At 33.7% G+C, this 19,062-nt stretch overlaps 1 protein-coding gene and 1 non-coding gene across 2 annotated transcripts in view; one reads left to right on the forward strand and one right to left on the reverse strand.

Annotated features, from left to right (window-relative positions):
* Positions 1–19,062, forward strand: part of Btk (tyrosine-protein kinase Btk29A) — a 533,208-nt gene that overhangs the window by 124,652 nt on the left and 389,494 nt on the right. The gene's annotated exons all lie outside the window — the stretch shown is intronic.
* TRNAK-UUU (transfer RNA lysine (anticodon UUU)) lies at positions 10,901–10,973 on the reverse strand. Its single transcript has one exon. It is a non-coding gene; the product is annotated as a tRNA-Lys (tRNA).

Raw genomic sequence — 19,062 nt, forward strand, 5'->3', positions numbered from 1 at the left:
TCTTAAAAAATCCACGCTTGTTGGTCTGATGGTCGTTGAAGAAAATATTCTTAAAAAATCCACGCTTGTTGGTCTGATGGTCGTTGAAGAAAATATTCTTAAAAAATCCACGCTTGTTGGTCTGATGGTCGTTGAAGAAAATATTGTTAAAAATCCACGCTTGTTGGTCTGATGGTCGTTGAAGAAAATATTCTTAAAAAATCCACGCTTGTTGGTCTGATGGTCGTTGAAGAAAATATTGTTAAAAATCCACGCTTGTTGGTCTGATGGTCGTTGAAGAAAATATTCTTAAAAAATCCACGCTTGTTGGTCTGATGGTCGTTGAAGAAAATATTCTTAAAAAATCCACGCTTGTTGGTCTGATGGTCGTTGAAGAAAATATTCTTAAAAAATCCACGCTTGTTGGTCTGATGGTCGTTGAAGAAAATATTGTTAAAAATCCACGCTTGTTGGTCTGATGGTCGTTGAAGAAAATATTCTTAAAAAATCCACGCTTGTTGGTCTGATGGTCGTTGAAGAAAATATTGTTAAAAATCCACGCTTGTTGGTCTGATGGTCGTTGAAGAAAATATTCTTAAAAAATCCACGCTTGTTGGTCTGATGGTCGTTGAAGAAAATATTCTTAAAAAATCCACGCTTGTTGGTCTGATGGTCGTTGAAGAAAATATTCTTAAAAAATCCACGCTTGTTGGTCTGATGGTCGTTGAAGAAAATATTGTTAAAAATCCACGCTTGTTGGTCTGATGGTCGTTGAAGAAAATATTCTTAAAAAATCCACGCTTGTTGGTCTGATGGTCGTTGAAGAAAATATTGTTAAAAATCCACGCTTGTTGGTCTGATGGTCGTTGAAGAAAATATTCTTAAAAAATCCACGCTTGTTGGTCTGATGGTCGTTGAAGAAAATATTCTTAAAAAATCCACGCTTGTTGGTCTGATGGTCGTTGAAGAAAATATTCTTAAAAAATCCACGCTTGTTGGTCTGATGGTCGTTGAAGAAAATATTCTTAAAAAATCCACGCTTGTTGGTCTGATGGCCGTTGAAGAAAATATTCTTAAAAAATCCACTCTTGTTGGTCTGATGGTCGTTGAAGAAAATATTCTTAAAAAATCCACGCTTGTTGGTCTGATGGTCGTTGAAGAAAATATTCATAAAAAATCAACGCTTGTTGGTCTGATGGTGGTTGAAGAAAATATTCTTAAAAAATCCACGCTTGTTGGTCTGATGGCGGATGAAGAAAATATTCTTAAAAAATCCACGCTTGTTGGTCTGATGGTCGTTGAAGAAAATATTCTTAAAAAATCCACGCTTGTTGGTCTGATGGCCGTTGAAGAAAATATTCTTAAAAAATCTACGCTTGTTGGTCTGATGGTCGTTGAAGAAAATATTCTTAAAAAATCCACGCTTGTTGGTCTGATGGCCGTTGAAGAAAATATTCTTAAAAAATCCACTCTTGTTGGTCTGATGGTCGTTGAAGAAAATATTCTTAAAAAATCCACGCTTGTTGGTCTGATGGTCGTTGAAGAAAATATTCATAAAAAATCAACGCTTGTTGGTCTGATGGTGGTTGAAGAAAATATTCTTAAAAAATCCACGCTTGTTGGTCTGATGGTGGATGAAGAAAATATTCCTAAAAAAATCCACGCTTGTTGGTCTGATGGTCGTTTTAAAAAATTCACGCTTGTTGGTCTGATGGTCGTTGAAGAAAATATTTTTAATAAATCCACGCTTGTTGATCTGAAGGTCGTTGAAGAAAATATTCTTAACACAATTCACACTTAAATTAAATTAAATAAAATTAAATTATTTTACAGCATAATAATCCCTTTTTGTATTATTATTAATAATTTATTTTCTTTTTCATTTCAGGTAAGTTCCTGAATACCCGATACACTCACTCCCACTTCATGGAATTCTCGTAGAATCTTGCATTCATTGGATTATTCATGTTGAGTAAAAAATATTAATGACACATGTGGCACTATGGCAACTACCGCGAATGCCAGATTCATATGCTGCTGCTCGCTTGCCACAATCTCATTAATATTGATTGGTAAACAAAGCTAAAAAGTCGGTCATAAAGCAACAACTTCACCTTTGGCTAAAAACCATTGAATGGAATGTGGTGGTAATGGTGACTCAGACAAACGGATGAGCAATGTTTGGTTGTCACATTACTATTGCCGCTTTGCCTCTTTCTCTGTGATTTTCTTTTTATGATAGCAATTTTCCATTTTTTGTTTTTGTTGCGGAATTTTTAATCATCATTGCTTTTTTGTGAAAGAATTTCCAATTTTGGTTTATCCTTTTACCCTCCCGCTACTGCATCAGCATCATGAGCTCATGTTGCCGCAGCACATGATGAGGATTGCGACAATGATATGCTATAGGGGACGGTCGATGATGATGATGGTGACGAGATTTCCCTTCCAGGCCTAGAGGAGATCACATTACGACAACACGACATGTCTTTGGTAGCAATGTACGATGTTGCTTCTTTGATTTTTTTCAGTTTTCTGTTGATTCAATCAGTTTGGCATCCGCCTGTTTCCGGTTTATATTTTTGCCCGGTGTGTGTGCTTATGTGCAATTGTGGGAATGCTGCGTTTAAATAAAATTCTTGACTAAAGTAAAGACTGGAATGTGGTGCACCAACATTACAGCAATGCCTGCTCAGAATATTTTGCTGAATTTTCTCAAGCTAATCCAAACAAATAAAAAAATAACAAAATTGGGCGTAACTCTAACATCATCATCACCATAATCATGAAGAGTATGGATATCAACGCCGTCGTCATAGTCATCGTTTGAATATTCATGCAAGAAATACAGTGGAAAAACAAATAAAAAAAAAAATTTTTAAAATTCACGTTTGTTGATAGTCCCTGAAAAATATATATTTTTTTTAAATTCACAAATTTATTTTAAAAAATCCACGTTGATAGTCCTTGAAAATTTTATTTTAAAAAATCCACGTTGATAGTCCTTGAAAATTTTATTTTAAAAAATCCACGTTGATAGTCCTTGAAAATTTTATTTTAAAAAATCCACGTTGATAGTCCTTGAAAATTTTATTTTAAAAAATCCACGTTGATAGTCCTTGAAAAATTTATTTTAAAAAATCCACGTTGATAGTCCTTGAAAAATTTATTTTAAAAAATCCACGTTGATAGTCCTTGAAAAATTTATTTTAAAAAATCCACGTTGATATTCCTTGAAAAAATCATTTAAAAAATCCACGTCGATATTCCTTGAAAAATATATTTTAAAAATCCACGTTTGTTGATAGTCCTTGAAAAATATATTTTAAAAAATCCAGGTTTGTTGATAGTCCTTGAAAAATATTTTTTAAAAAATCCACGTTTGTTGATAGTCCTTAAAAAATATTTTTTAAAAAATCCACGTTTGTTAATAGTCCTTGAAAAATATTTTTTAAAAAATCCACGTTTGTTGATAGTCCTTGAAAAATATTTTTTTAAAAATCCACGTTTGTTGATAGTCCTTGAAAAATATTTTTAAAAAATCCACATTTGTTGATAGTCCTTGAAAAATATATTTTAAAAAATCCACGTTTGTTGATAGTCTTGAAAAATATATTTTAAAAAATCCAGGTTTGTTGATAGTCTTGAAAAATATTTTTTAAAAAATCCACGTTTGTTGATAGTCCTTGAAAAATATTTTTTTAAAAAATCCACGTTTGTTGATAGCCCTTCAAAAATATTTTTTTAAAAAATCCACGTTTGTTGACAGTCCTTGAAAAATATTCTTTGAAAAATCCACGTTTGTTGATAGTCCTTGAAAATTATTTTTTTAAATCCAGGTTTTTTATAGTCCTTGAAAAATATATTTTAAAAAATCCACGTTTGTTGATAGTCCTTGAAGAATATATTTTAAAAAATTCCACGTTTGTTGATAGTCCTTGAAAAATATTTTTTAGAAAATCCACGTTTGTTGATAGTCCTTGAAAATATTTTTTAAAAAATCCACGTTTGTTGATAGTCCTTGAAAAATATTTTTTACAAAATCCACGTTTGTTGATAGTCCTTGAAAAAAAATTTTTTAAAAAATCCACGTTTGTTGATAGTCCTTGAAAAATATTTTTTAAAAAATCCACGTTTGTTGATAGTCCTTGAAAAATATTTTTTTAAAAATCCACGTTTGTTGATAGTCCTTGAAAAATATTTTTTAAAAAATCCACGTTTGTTGATAGTCCTTGAAAATATTTTTAGAAAATCCACGTTTGTTGATAGTCCTTGAAAAATATTTTTTAAAAAATCCACGTTTGTTGATAGTCCTTGAAAAATATTTTTTAAAAATCCACGTTTGTTGATAGTCCTTGAAAAATATTTTTTTAAAAATCCACGTTTGCTGATAGTCCTTGAAAAAAATATTTTTTAAAAATCCCACGTTTGTTGATAGTCCTTGAAAAAAATATTTTTTTAAAAATCCACGTTTGTTGATAGTCCTTGAAAAAAATATTTTTTAAAAAATCCACGTTTGTTGATAGTCCTTGAAAATAATATTTTTTAAAAAATCCACGTTTGTTGATAGTCCTTGAAAAAAATATTTTTTAAAAAATCCACGTTTGTTGATAGTCCTTGAAAAAAATATTTTTTAAAAAATCCACGTTTGTTGATAGTCCTTGAAAATAATATTTTTAAAAAAATCCACGTTTGTTGATAGTACTTCAAAAAAATATTTTTTAAAAAATCCACGTTTGTTGATAGTCCTTGAAAAAAATATTTTTTAAAAAATCCACGTTTGTTGATAGTCCTTGAAAAAAATACTTTTTAAAAAATCCACGTTTGTTGGTAGTCCTTGAAAAAATATTTTTTAAAAAATCCACGTTTGTTGATAGTCCTTGAAAAAAAAATATTGTTTAAAAAATCCACGTTTGTTGATAGTCCTTGAAAAAAATATTTTTTAAAAAATCCACGTTTGTTGACAGTCCTTGAAAAAATATTTTTTAAAAAATCCACGTTTGTTGATAGTCCTTAAAAAAATATTTTTAAAAAACTCCACGTTTGTTGATAGTCCTTGAAAAAAATATTTTTTTTTAAAAATCCACGTTTGTTGAAATTCCTTGAGAAATGTTTTTTAAAAAATGTACGATTGTTGACTGTCCTTGAGAAATGTTTTTTAAAAAATTTACGATTGTTGATTGTCCTTCAAAAATATTTTTTAAAAAATCCACGTATGAAGATAACCCTTGAAAATATTTTTTAAAAAATCCACGTATGAAGATAACCCTTGAAAAATATTTTTTAAAAAATCCACGTTTGTTGATACTCCTTAAAAAATATTTTTTTAAAAAATCCACTTTCGGTGATAGTCCCTGAAAAATATTTTTTAAAAAATAAACGTTTGTTGATACTCCTTAAAAAATATTTTTTTTTAAAAAATCCACGTTCGGTGATAGTCCTTGAAAAATATTTTTTAAAAAATCCACGTTTGTTGATAGTCCTTAAAAAAATATTTTTTTAAAAATCCATGGTTGTTGATAGTCCTTGAATTTTTTTAATCCTTGAAAAATAGTTTTAAAAAATTCACGTTTTTTGATAGTCCTTGAAAAAATATTTTTTAAAAAATCCACGTTTGAAAAATATTTTTTAACAAATCAACATTTGTTGATATTCCTTGAAAAAATATTTTTAAAAAAATCCAATTCCAATTTTTTAACAAATCAACATTTGTTGATATTCCTTGAAAAATATTTTTTAATTTTTTTGATAGTCCTTGAAAAAATATTTTTTAAAAAATCCACATTAACGAAGATATAAATAAATAAATATTTGGACTGAAGTAAAAAATATTTTTCATGTTCCCACTGTGCACTCTAAAAGCATTATCACTCACCCCTTAGGCAATATTTACCATGGTCTGCAGCAGTTTGTTGCAAGTGTGGTTACCAAAACATCTATGTTAATATTGCCGTATATCCACTGAGTGACCACCTTCGCCGTAGTTAAGCATACCTTAAAGATTCTCACAACATAGCGTACGATATGAATTAATTTCTCAGTTTCTTTTGACTTACATATTCACATGATTCAAAACTGTTTTATGTCTTTGCAACCAACTGAAGGAGCTCTAAGACAATCTACGCAGTTTCATTCATTCTTCCTTTAAAGAGACTCAATCCTTTATTTCTACTTTTCCTACTCAATATAAGGTAGTGGAAAAAGGCTAATGCCTCTTGGCAATTTCCCACAGAAATAATTATATTTTATTAATTTAATAATTGTTATTATGTTTGACGTTGTTATTGCTATTATCTTTTTGTGGGAACATTCTTGCAAAAAAAATGAAGCAGATTTTACAAGTCAACCCGAAATATTTAAGAGCCAACCTTTAAGTTGAAAACCAGACAAAAATCGAAAATTCTAAATTTTTCAAGGCTTTGGAATACTTTTTCAACACTACAGAAGAGGCGTGGATTTTATAGGAATATTTTGTCAGCGCTGCCGAAGAGGCGTGGATTTTTAGTAATATTTTTTCAACGCAACCAAAGAGGCGTGGATTTTTAGGAACGAAGAGGCGTGAACTTTTTAAAAATATTTTTTCAACGCTACCAAAGAGGTTTAGATTTTTTAGAAATATTTTTTCAACGCTACCGAAGAGGCGTGGATTGTTTTGTAATTTTTTAAGAATATTTTTCAACGCTACCGAATATGCGTGGATTTTTTAGGAAAATTTTTTCAACGGTACCGAAGAGGCGTGGATTGTTTTGGAATACTTTTTCAACACTACAAAAGAGGCGTGGATTTTATAGGAAAGGCTCTGAAAGAGGCATGGATTTTTATGAATATGTTGTTGTTGTTGTTGTTGTAACAGTGTTTTTGTTATGTTTATTTGTTCGTTCCTCTGTTCAATCTGGCTCTGGGTCTATCTCCAGTTCCAGAAAAGTGGCTGCTTCGATGGGATGTAGCCACAGATCCACTGTAGTTAGATGGGTATGTTTGGCGGGGCAGTTAAAAAGGTGTTGTGTGTCGTGCGGGCCCATGCCGCATACTGAGCATATGTCTTGCACGGCGCGATCGATTTCCGCCCAATACGAATTTAGGCGACTGCAATATCCCGAGCGTAGTTGAGCCAAAACTACTCTGGTTTGTCGTGGCAGCTGACGCTCCTCAGCCGCGATAGATGTGGGATGTATTTCTAGGACTTTATTCACACTATATTTGCTTATGGCCTTAGTAACTGCATCCGTGTGAATGCTATTCAATCCTGCTTGATATGCTTGTTGATCTAGGGGTTCTCTCCTGTATCGTTGGACCTCTCCATCTAGAGCATGGATATCCTTCCTGATCTCCCTGAATGGGCCGGGCCTACCCACAAGATGGTGATTGGGATGGCTCACACGATAACATCCAAGCAGGTACTGCAACGAAAGCATCTCATTGTGTTGCCTTACAGGAAGAATTTTTGCTTCCTCATATAGATGGTCCACTGAAGATTTGAGGAGGCACCCTGTCGCTGTTCTCTGGGCGGCATTCTGGCAAATTTGAATCTTTTTCCAGTTCGAATCGCACAATCTCGGGGACCAGACTGGAGCCGCATAGATTATCACAGACCGACCTATCGCGTTATATGTGGTCAACAAGGTTTCTTTATCTGCACCCCAAGTGCTGCCGGCTAGGGACTTGAGGACCTTGTTCCTACTTTTCAACTTGTCGCAGATAGCTGTGTCGTGTGCGCACGACGTGAATGTAGTGTCGAATGTGACCCCTAAAATTTTAGGGCAGTTTGTGGTCGGAATTCTGCTACCGTCGACCACGACATTCAACTCACGTCCAAACTGCGCTGTCCACGTGGTGAACAGAGTGGCTGTAGATTTTGTGGGGGAAATCTGTGGTAAGATCGGTTAAATAGTTGTTCAGTCTCTCACAGATGTCATCAGGATAGGTACCCGACGCCAGGATCGTGCAATCATCCGCATACGTCACGATCTCAATGCCGTCTGGATGGGGTGGAATACAGGAGAGGTAGAGGTTAAACAGTTCCGGAGATATCACCCCACCTTGGGGAACTCCATGTTTCACTCTACGGGGTTTGGACTTCTTATTCCTGAATTCCACGTACGACTGGCGTCCACACATATAGTTGACTATCCAACGTTTCAAGCTTGGCCGGAGGGTTGTCTGCTCAATGTCCTCAAACAGCGTGGAGTGCCTGACTGTATCAAAGGCTTTTGATAAGTCAAGCGCCACCATCACTGTTCTATCGCACGGCCGTCTCTGGTTGAGTCCTTTACAGATATATGTGGTAATGGCGTGCAGCGCTGTTGTCGTGCTGTGCTGCTTACGGAATCCATGTTGATGATCGGCAACTTGATAGCTATTTCTGATACTGGGGAGGAGCAAGGCCTCAAGTGTCTTTGCTACGGGCGACAAAAGCGAAATCGGTCTGTACGATTCACTTTTGCTGGTATCCTTGCCTGGCCTCCGTAGTGGGACCACCCTGCCCATTTTCCAGACTTCGGGAACAACGAGGGTGCCTAGCGACAAGTTGAAGACTTTGGTGAGATACTCGACTCCCGGCTCATCCAGCTGCTTCAACATTACCATGGAGATTCCATCAGGGCCCAACGCTTTGGATGATTTAGCGTTCCTGATGGTATTGACAACATCATCCATTGTAAATTGTGGTGGTTCATCCTCGGCAGGAAGAGATCTGATGCGACGTAATACTCTTCTCTTCGCCCTGTCACTATCGGGATGCTCGACAAACTGTCGATTGAAATTACATGCGCACCTCTTCGGGTCAGTCAACGTAACGTCGCCAAACGTGACTGAGGTCCTATCTTCCCTTCTTCCAGGGTTCGAGAGTGACTTAACAGTTGCCCACAATTCACCTATACCGGCTCTAATGTTGCAGCTCTTCAAATGATTTAACCATTTGTTCCGCTTATGCTCGCCGAATAGCCTGTTAACTTCCAGTGTCAGCTCCCTGACTCTGGGGTCATTGGGGTTGATACGACGAAGCTCATCACGCTCATTTGCTAATCCCGTCGCCTCTGCTGGGAAATTTGGTCTTACTTCGGGTATTAGACCAGCAGGGATATGGCGAGCGGCTGCAGAAGTGATGATGTCCCGGAACGTTCTTTCCGCTACCCGAACATCAGAAGGATTGGGCAATTCTCTGAAGCAGTGATTGGTGAACTCTCTGAAACTCGGCCAATCAGCTTTTTTATGATTGACGAACGTGCGGCGTTTAGAGGTGATGATGTCGGGTGGTCTGCTAATGGAGACAATTATGGGGAGATGGTCTGATCCAAGGGAAATGACGGGTTGCTAGGTAACGTCATTTGTCAGACCAGGTGACACGATGGTTATGTCAGGCGAACTGTGACACTCTCATCTAATTCTAGTAGGGGCGTCCTCATTGACCGTGCAAAACGTAGAGCTATCAATCTGCTCAGCCAGCGCTGTACCTCTCTGGTCGTTTCCGAGGGCCGAATGCCACATCTCATGATTATGACCTTGCAAGAGCGGGCTAATGTCAGGCCTATAATCAGGGATACAGCGATTTCTCGGCGGGATGTATACATTCAGCAACTCTATCTCGGCAGCTCCACACCTGACTGCTACCCCCATACATTCCATGTACTGGTCATTAGAGACAGGCTCAAGCGAGATAGGTCTGTATTGGACAGTCTGGTGCAATAGGAAAGCCAATTCCCCACCTCCACTTCTGGTGCGATCATTCCTCAGAACATTGTAACTATCACAATGCTCTAAGCTGTGGTTGTTAATCAGCTTGGTTTCCTGCACCGCGGCGACCTTCATGTTCTTCCGACTCATAAAATCTACTGTCTCCTCGATCTTACTTCGTAATCAGACGACGACTCACTGGGGACTGTGTTCACACAGCATGCAGCAACATAGTCCCTGTCGCAGTCCCTCACGTGGACGAGTCCACAGCAACCCCTTAGATGCACCCACTCCTCACATCTATTGCATCTCACGGAAGGTTGGATGTGGGTGAAGATGCGGATGTGACAAACTGAGCATAGATATATTGGTCCTCGGTTTTCCTCCGTCCCGGCTCGGACCAATAGAATTCGGAGCAGGCATTCCGGGATATGCTGCTCCCAATACAGAAAAACGAAACAAATACGAACATGTACACACTGAGGTGGCAGCCGCTGGCCGGAACATTGGTTTTGTGTTGTTCCGGGTCAATCCGGTACGAAAGAACCCGCTGCCGTGGGATGGAATATTGTTTAAAGGCTCTGAAAGATGCGTGGATTTTTAAGAATATTGTTTCAAGGCTCTGAAACAGGCGTGGATTTTAAAGAATATTGTTTCAAGGCTCTGAAACAGGCGTGGATTTTTAAGAATATTGTTTCAAGGCTCTGAAACAGGCGTTGGTTTTTAAGAATATTGTTTCAAGGCTCTGAAACAGGCGTTGGTTTTTAAGAATATTGTTTCCTGAATATTTTTGAAAAAATGTCCCGACTCGGTAAAATTATTACTCGCTTGGAAAATTTTGCCAGATGTGGTTAACTTTCTTTAAAGATATTTATTTATAATAGAAACACTGTGACAATTTTTTAGGAATACCGAAAATTTTTCCGAAATGACTAGAGTGAACTTTAAATTGATCCAGGACATTCATGTCTTGTGGAACCCTCAATTGAAAAATATACTGAATACAACTTTGGATACTTTTCTTAAACAGGGGCTAAATTGCCTGCAATTCAATTTGTTCTTGTTGTTCTTTTATCAGAATGTACCAACAACAAGTATTTTGGAATATATTATGCCCGAAATTGAAGGTTTAATTTTTTATTCTTCAAAATGAATTTTTTGATTCACATTTTTGTCATTATTTATTTTATAAAAATAAAATAATATTTTAATAAGAATTAAAAATAATAAACAAAAAAAAAAATAGCGCCGCCCGAGCAGGGACTTGAACCCTGGACCCTTGGATTAAAAGTCCAATGCTCTACCGACTGAGCTACCCGGGCACATGTTTGTTGCAATGCAACCACAACTGATATTCACATGGCTATTTATAGATTCTGTTGTTGCTTTGCCTGACGGTCTGGCTAGCAGCTTTGTTGAGTGACCCTCACACAAAAAAAAAAAAAAAAAAAAAACAGTGAAAAACAGTGAAGAGGCATATAAAAATTAAGAGAATTGTCATTTGTTTACTTTTCTCTTAATTTCTCTCTTTATAAGCACGTTATTATTTTATTTTTCTTTCTTTGTTTTGCTTTACTCTTTCGTAAACGAAATGATGAACACACGCACAAACAAAATTCTTAAATTATTGGTGTGTTAGTTTTTTCATCTTTCTTATAGCATGCTACAAAATTGTTTACAAGAGGGCTATTCTTTATAGCATGCTATATATTTGTCATTGTTTTTTTCTTTTGTGTTTAATATTCATATTTATTTTAATTTCGAGTATTTATTAAAAGTGTGGCCAAGTGCCTGTACTTTTGTAGGCATTTTTTTCTTCCGCAGTTTCCGATACCCGTCCTCCCAACAGCAGTGGTAAAGCGGCAAGTGAACATTTTACCCAGCATGGGGTCAATTTAAAAATAATTCATTGTTGTTATCTCTCATTTAGTTTTAGTTTTTATTGAATTGAATTTTTTCTTCTGTCTTCTCTCTGCCTTTGTATGGAAATTAGGTTCTGAATTTGTTTGTGAACAAAATGGAACTGTTGTCGGTTGCTATAGGTGATGATGACGATGTTCCCTTTGGAGTTGAGAGCTACTTAAAGGCTGCTAATTGCCCTTATTATATTTGTTGGTAATTTATTTCAATTTATCTCAACATGTCACTGGGGTGTGTGGAGATTTTGGAAAAGGCTTGAGTAAATTATTTACAGAATTTTATTATTTTTTGCAGAACGTAAAAATTAAGAAAATAAAATAAAAGGCCTTCTGACCTCCTTCTTTGGGAAGACCTTATCGTCTTCTATAGAAATACATTCTGGTCTTCTATAGGAAGACCTTCTGGTCTTCTATAGGAAGACCTTCTGGTCTTCTACAGGAAGATCTTGTCTTCTGTAGGAAGACGTCGCTTCTAAAGGAATACATCGCCTTCTAAAAGAAGACTTCGTCTTCTAAAGGAAGACTTCGTCGTCCAAAGGAAGACTTCGTCTTCTATAAGAAGACATCGTATTCTATGGGAAGACTTCGTTTTCTTTAGGAAGACCTTGTCCTCTATAGGACGAGCTTTTCTTCTATAGGAAGACCTTGTCCTCTTTAGGAAGAGTTTTTCTTGATTTTGTCTTCTATAGGAAGACCATCTCTTCTATAGGAAACCTTGTCTTCTATAAGAAAACCTTGTCTTCTATAGGAAGAGGTTGTCTTCTATAGGAAGAGGTTATCTTCTATTGGAAGAACTTGTCTTCTTTGGAACGACATTGTCTTCTATATGAAGACCTTGTGTTCTATGGGAAGACCTTGCCTTCTATAGGAAAGTCATCTCTTCTATAGGAAGAGTTTTTCTTCTATAAGAATATTTTGCCTTCTATAGGAAGACCTCGTCTTCTATAAGAAAACCTTTTCTTCTATAGGAAGAGGTTGTCTTCTATTGGAAGAACTTGTCTTCTTTGGAAATACATTGTCTTCTATAGAAAGACCTAGTCTTCTATAGAAAGACCTAGTCTTCTATAGGAAGACCTAGTCTTCTATAGGAAGACCTAGTCTTTTATAAGAAGACCTAGTCTTCCATAGGAAGACCTAGTCTTCTTTGGGAAGACTTAGTCTTCTATAGGAAGACCTTGTCTTCTATAGGAAGACCTAGTCTTCTTTGGGAAGACTTAGTCTTCTATAAAAGAAGACCTTGTCTTCTATAAAAGAAGACCTTGTCTTCTATAAAAGAAGACCTTGTCTTCTATAAAAGAAGACCTTGTCTTCTATAAAAGAAGACCTTGTCTTCTATAAAAGAAGACCTTGTCTTCTATAAAAGAAGACCTTGTCTTCTATAAAAGAAGACCTTGTCTTCTATAAAAGAAGACCTTGTCTTCTATAAAAGAAGACCTTGTCTTCTATAAAAGAAGACCTTGTCTTCTATAAAAGAAGACCTTGTCTTCTATAAAAGAAGATCTTGTCTTCTATAAAAGAAGATATTGTCTTCTTCTATAAGGACCTTGTCTCTTCTATAGAAAGACCTCCGCGTTCGTTGACAATCCGTAAAAAATATTTTTTAAAAAAATCCACGTTTGTTGATAATCCTTTAAAAAATATTTAAAAAAAAATCCACGTTTGTTGATAATCCTTTAAAAAATATTTTAAAAAAAATCCACGTTTGTTGATAATCCTTTAAAAAATGTTTTTAAAAAATCCACGTTTACTGATAATCCTTTAAAAATGTTTTTAAAAAATCCACGTTTACGATAATTCTTTAAAAAATGTTTTTAAAAAATCCACGTTTGTTGATAATCCTTGAAAAATATTTTTTAAAAAATCCACGTTTGTTAATAATCCTTGAAAAATATTTTTAAAAAATCTACGTTTGTTGATAATCCTTGAAACATATTTTTTAAAAAATCCACGTTTGTTGATAATCCTTGAAACATATTTTTTAAAAAATCCACGTTTGTTGATAATCCTTGAAAAATATTTTTTAAAAAATCCACGTTTGTTAATAATCCTTGAAAAATATTTTTAAAAAATCCACGTTTGTTGATAATCCTTGAAACATATTTTTTAAAAAATCCACGTTTGTTAATAATCCTTGAAAAATATTTGTTTTAGAAAGCCACGTTTGTTAATAATCCCTGAAAAATATTTTTTAAAAAATCCACGTTTGTTGATAAACTTTGATAAATATTTTTTAAAAAATCCACGTTTGTTGATAAACTTTGATAAATATTTTTTAAAAAATCCACCTTTGTTGATAAACTTAAAAAATCCACGTTTGTTGATAAACTTTGATAAATATTTTTTAAAAAATCCACGTTTGTTGATAAACTTTGATAAATATTTTTTAAAAAATCCACGTTTGTTGATAAACTTTGATAAATATTTTTTAAAAAATCCACGTTTGTTGATAAACTTTGATAAATATTTTTTAAAAAATCCACGTTTGTTGATAAACTTTGATAAATATTTTTTAAAAAATCCACGTTTGTTGATAAACGTTGATAAATATTTTTTAAAAAATCCACGTTTGTTGATAAACTTTGATAAATATTTTTTAAAAAATCCACGTTTGTTGATAAACTTTATTAATTTTTTTTTTTTTTAAATCCACGTTTGTTGATAAACTTTGATAAATATTTTTTAAAAAATCCACGTTTGTTGATAAACTTTATTAATTTTTTTTTCTTTAAATCCACGTTTGTTGATAAACTTTGATAAATATTTTTTAAAAATCCACGTTTGTTGATAAACTTTATTAATTTTTTTTTTAAAAATCCACGTTTGTTGATAAACTTTGATAAATATTTTTTAAAAAATCCACGTTTGTTGATAAACTTTGATAAATATTTTTTAAAAAAATCCACGTTTGTTGATAAACTTTGATAAATATTTTTTAAAAAATCCACGTTTGTTGATAAACTTTGAAAAATATTTTTGAAAAATCCACATTTGTTGATAGTCGTTGAAAATTATTTTTTTTAAAAAATTCACGTTTGTTGATAGTCGTTGAAAAATATTTTTTAAAAAATCCACGTTTGTTGATAATTCTTAAAAAATATATATTTTTTTAAAACCACATTTGTTGATAACCCTTGAAAAATATTATTTAAGAAAATCCACGTTTGTTGATAATCCTTGAAAAATATTTTATAAAAAATCCACGTTTGTTGATAGTCCTTGAATACATTTTTTTTTTTTTAAATACACATTTGTTGATAGTCCTTGAATACATTTTTTTTTTTTTAAAATACACATTTGTTGATAATCTTTGAAAAATATTTTTTAAAAAATCCACGTTTGTTGATAATCCTTTAAAAGATATTTAAAAAAAATCCACGTTTGTTGATAATCCTTGAAAAATATTTTTTAAAAAATCCACGTTTGTTGATAATCCTTGAAAAATATTTTTTAAAAAATCCACGTTTGTTGATAATCCTTGATAAATATTTTTTAAAAAATCCACGTTTGTTGATAATCCTTGAAAAATATTTTTTAAAAAATCCACGTTTGTTAATAATCCTTGAAAAATATTTTTAAAAAATCCACGTTTGTTGATAATCCTTGAAACATATTTTTTAAAAAATCCACGTTTGTTAATAATCCTTGAAAAATATTTTTTTTAAAAAATCCACTTTTGCTGATAATCCTTGAAAAATGTTTTTTTTTTTAAATCAACGTTTATTGATATTCATTGAAAAATATTTTTTAAATCCGCGGTTGTTGATAATCCTTGAAAAATACCTTTTATAAATTCCACGTTTGTTGACAATTCTTAAAAAAACAATTTTTTAAAAATCCTCGTTTGTTGACAGTTCTTAAAAAATAATTTTTTTAAAAATCCTCGTTTGTTGATAATCCTTAAAAGATATTTAAAAAAAACCCCTTTTTTAAATATCCACGTTATAAATATTTTTTAAAAAATGTACGTTTTTAATATTCCTTGAAATATATTTTTTAAAAAATCCAAATTTGTATTTAAAAAAAATATTTTTTAAAAAATCCACGTCTGTAGGTAGACCGTCCTTAAAAATATTTAAAAAAATCCACTTCTCTCAATAGTCCTTGAAACATGTTTTTTTATCCACGTTTGTTGATAATATTTTTTAAACAATCCGCCTAAAATGTTCTAAAATAGAATTTTTTTAGCTATTATTCAGCTTTTAATGGCCATAGAATAACTAGTTATTCAAAGCGACATGCCCTTATTAAAGTTATGGGTTAGCAGGAGGTTTTGTAAGTAGCTACGACAACCAAAAATTCGTATAAAAACTCATTATTTGGTAATGATTTTGTTTTTGCTGGAAACCAAAGATTCGAATAAACCTGCTTTGGTTCACTAGCCTGGACATGTACTTAAGTATTGTGTTAATAATGTTATTTATTTTGATTTGACATAAAATACCCCAACTCCTACCTTGTCCCCCTCACATCCCTACAAGCTAATATCATAAACCAACCATAACATAACACAATGCTAATAAATTATTATTAAGTGTCAGACTCAAAACATTTGCCGACCAACGAACGGCCTTTTAGTAGATTGCTTTGACATGTTTGAATCTCCAATATTCTTTTCTTTCTACATGTTTTTGTTTTTTATTATCTGCTATCTTGTCCGAGAGAGTCATAAAAACTTAAACGGCCGTCTTTTCTTTGAATGAATATTAAAAAAATATATATTCACTCAAATCTCAGAGAATGGGAAAATCCCAAAGACGAAGACGAAGAAAACTCAGTGACACCATCATCATTCGAAACATATAATCTGCCATTACAAATGCTAAGCACGATCAAGAGATTTATAGTTTTTTAGAAAAAATATAAAAAAATTAAATTAAAAAGAAAAATTAATGGAACAAATGAAATAAGAATTATTACAACTTTGGATGATGATTACTAAATTTCATTATTTGTAATGAAAAGTAATGAAAGAAAATAAAACATCATCATTACACCAAAATCTTTTCAACATTTATTTGGAAATAATAATTTGTTGGAGTTATTGGGAATTTGATTTGAGGTTTTGAAATAGAGGTGATATGTGATAAATTATAAAGATATGTATGAGGACTCGTAAGAATTACATTTTATAGAGAATTATTTTTAATTATTATTTTTAGAGAATTTATTTTCTCACGAAGCATTTTTATATCCAGAACGGTCCATTGCTCAGGTTTCTGCTAGAAAATCAATAGGCCTTGCGGTCGTGGATAAACTATATTGACATAATGGCCCCAAAACTCTAAATCTAACACGAGACTAATTTGGTCTATGGTGGCTCCAAAAAATCTTTAAAAAAATCCACGCCTCAAATCTTATGAATATTCATTGAAGCACACAACAGCAATAGAGCGCGCAACCCTCGTATTTTAATCTACCACTACAATCAATAACACTGCGGCACCCTTCTTCATTTCACATTACATCCCCTCTGCCATGACTCTCCTGCTGCATTAATAAAACTATCAAAATTTCAAGATAAGAATAAATTAAATTGATGATCAGACACTTAAACATCCCTCTCCTGCTTGACATAAAAGGAAGCCATGGAAAATTTTCAAATGTTTTTTTTTTTTAAACATTCAAAACAACCACTTCATAAAAATGCATGCATAGTTCGGTTCATCATTTTCCATAGTCTTGAAGATGGGCGATAAACATCTTCTAATAGGTGGTGAGAATAAATACAAATGCAATTTAATTTATTCTGGATCGATCGCTTGAATGTTTTGTTTTTTTAGTTCTTTTTTTTATTTTGAATGATCCCACCAACATTTAAGGGTCATTGGTGAAGAGCGAACTCATTTCCTGTGTTTGTGCTGCTGGGTATTAAAACAGCTCTACGTAGATTCTAATGTCATTTCGTTTGTTTATAATAAATTTTATATTTTATGGGAAACAATTGGAACTATCGGGCAATAAATTTTAATCCAAAATTCTTTTTTAGAACATGTTTAGAAAAATGTCATAATTACAAGCAGAAAATATGACGGCGACCTAATGGAAGGCTGCATGAAAAATATTATGGAGACAAATGTGACCACAAAATTGGAACACCCTTTACACTATTTTTTTATTCCAAAATTATAATGAAGACTAATATTTGGATTACATAGATTAGGGTCTGTGATCAATGTACACTCAGCCTTTAGGCTAATCTATCTATATATAATAGAGCTTAGTGATGACTGAGTGAGTTACCGACAGATCATCGCCCAGACTTAACGGCTGAAGCTAGAAGCTTGAAATTTTGAGCTAGAAGAGCTGGAATTCTGAAATTTGGAATGAGGGTCACTAATGGAGAGTTTTACATTTTCTTTAGTCCCATTTTGATATGACTTGCGATTTCCAAGCATAATTGTGAAAAACATAAAAAACCCTTAAAAATATGAACTGGAATCGCGATTTATTTAAAAAGCGCTCCGGCGATTTTTTGGTTTTTTTTTTATTTTGCTCATCTATGAACATTGTAGTTTCCGACTCCGCGAAAACTTCCCAGGTGTAAGCACCTTCCATTTAAATTTGGTTAAAAAGCACCGTGAACATTATTCGTCTTCCAAGAAGACGATGGTTTCTCAATCGGCCTAACCATCTTTCCTTTCCAACAGATTGTGGAGCGCCCAAGAACCCTAAATCCCTCTGCTTCTCCTTATCCTTTCGAAGTAGAATCGGACTTTGAGGCAGATTCGTTCCCCAATTGACTCGTCTTAGGTGTGTCATTTGGATTAGGAGTACGCTCAATTGCTTTCTTCAGTTTTTTTCTGGCTTGGGTTGGGTTTGGGAAGAGATTTCGACTCCACCCCTTTGCCAGAGGTAGTGGATTTCGCCGAATCCAATTTTTTGCTTGTCACCAGAATCTCAGTAGAATCTGTGAATTTGAGCAACTACTTGATTTAGGAGGAAGATTCTGTCCATCTGACGTTCGCGTCGAAGCCCAAAATTCTTTTCAATTTCCTTACGAACCTCAACTTACTTTTATTGAAGACGATGTCCCTTTCAGAATGCAGGTTCGCATCCCGTGCTTCGATCTTAAGAAGTTCGCGTCAAGGCCAACCTCAGCTTACTTTTGATGAAGACGGAGATCGCCCTCTCCGAATGCAGGTTCGCGTCCCGTCATACGAACTTTCGAAGATACGTTATAACACGTTTATAGTGCTTCGTATCTGACGCTTCTCGGACGGACCTGTCCTTAGAATCATTGGACGTTGTTGAAGTCTCGTTGAATTCTCCATCGTCGGTCAGTGATTCAGTGGCAGTCTACTTTTGAAGCTTTTTGTCGGCATGTTCCAACATAGGACCAATCCTAAATGGACTTATTTTTGGTTGAACATCAAGGTCTATATTCTCTTCGTTAGAGCCACATTTATCTTCCCTGCTAGACTTGGCCGGAATCATCGTGGTGTTCAGCTTATCATCAGTTAGGCCCAGATTATGTAGCAATTCCTTCGAGAGT

The sequence above is a fragment of the Musca autumnalis genome, unplaced genomic scaffold (assembly GCF_047663935.1).
Source record: "Musca autumnalis isolate F117 unplaced genomic scaffold, ASM4766393v1 scaffold_2, whole genome shotgun sequence".
Classification (NCBI taxonomy): domain Eukaryota; kingdom Metazoa; phylum Arthropoda; class Insecta; order Diptera; family Muscidae; genus Musca; species Musca autumnalis.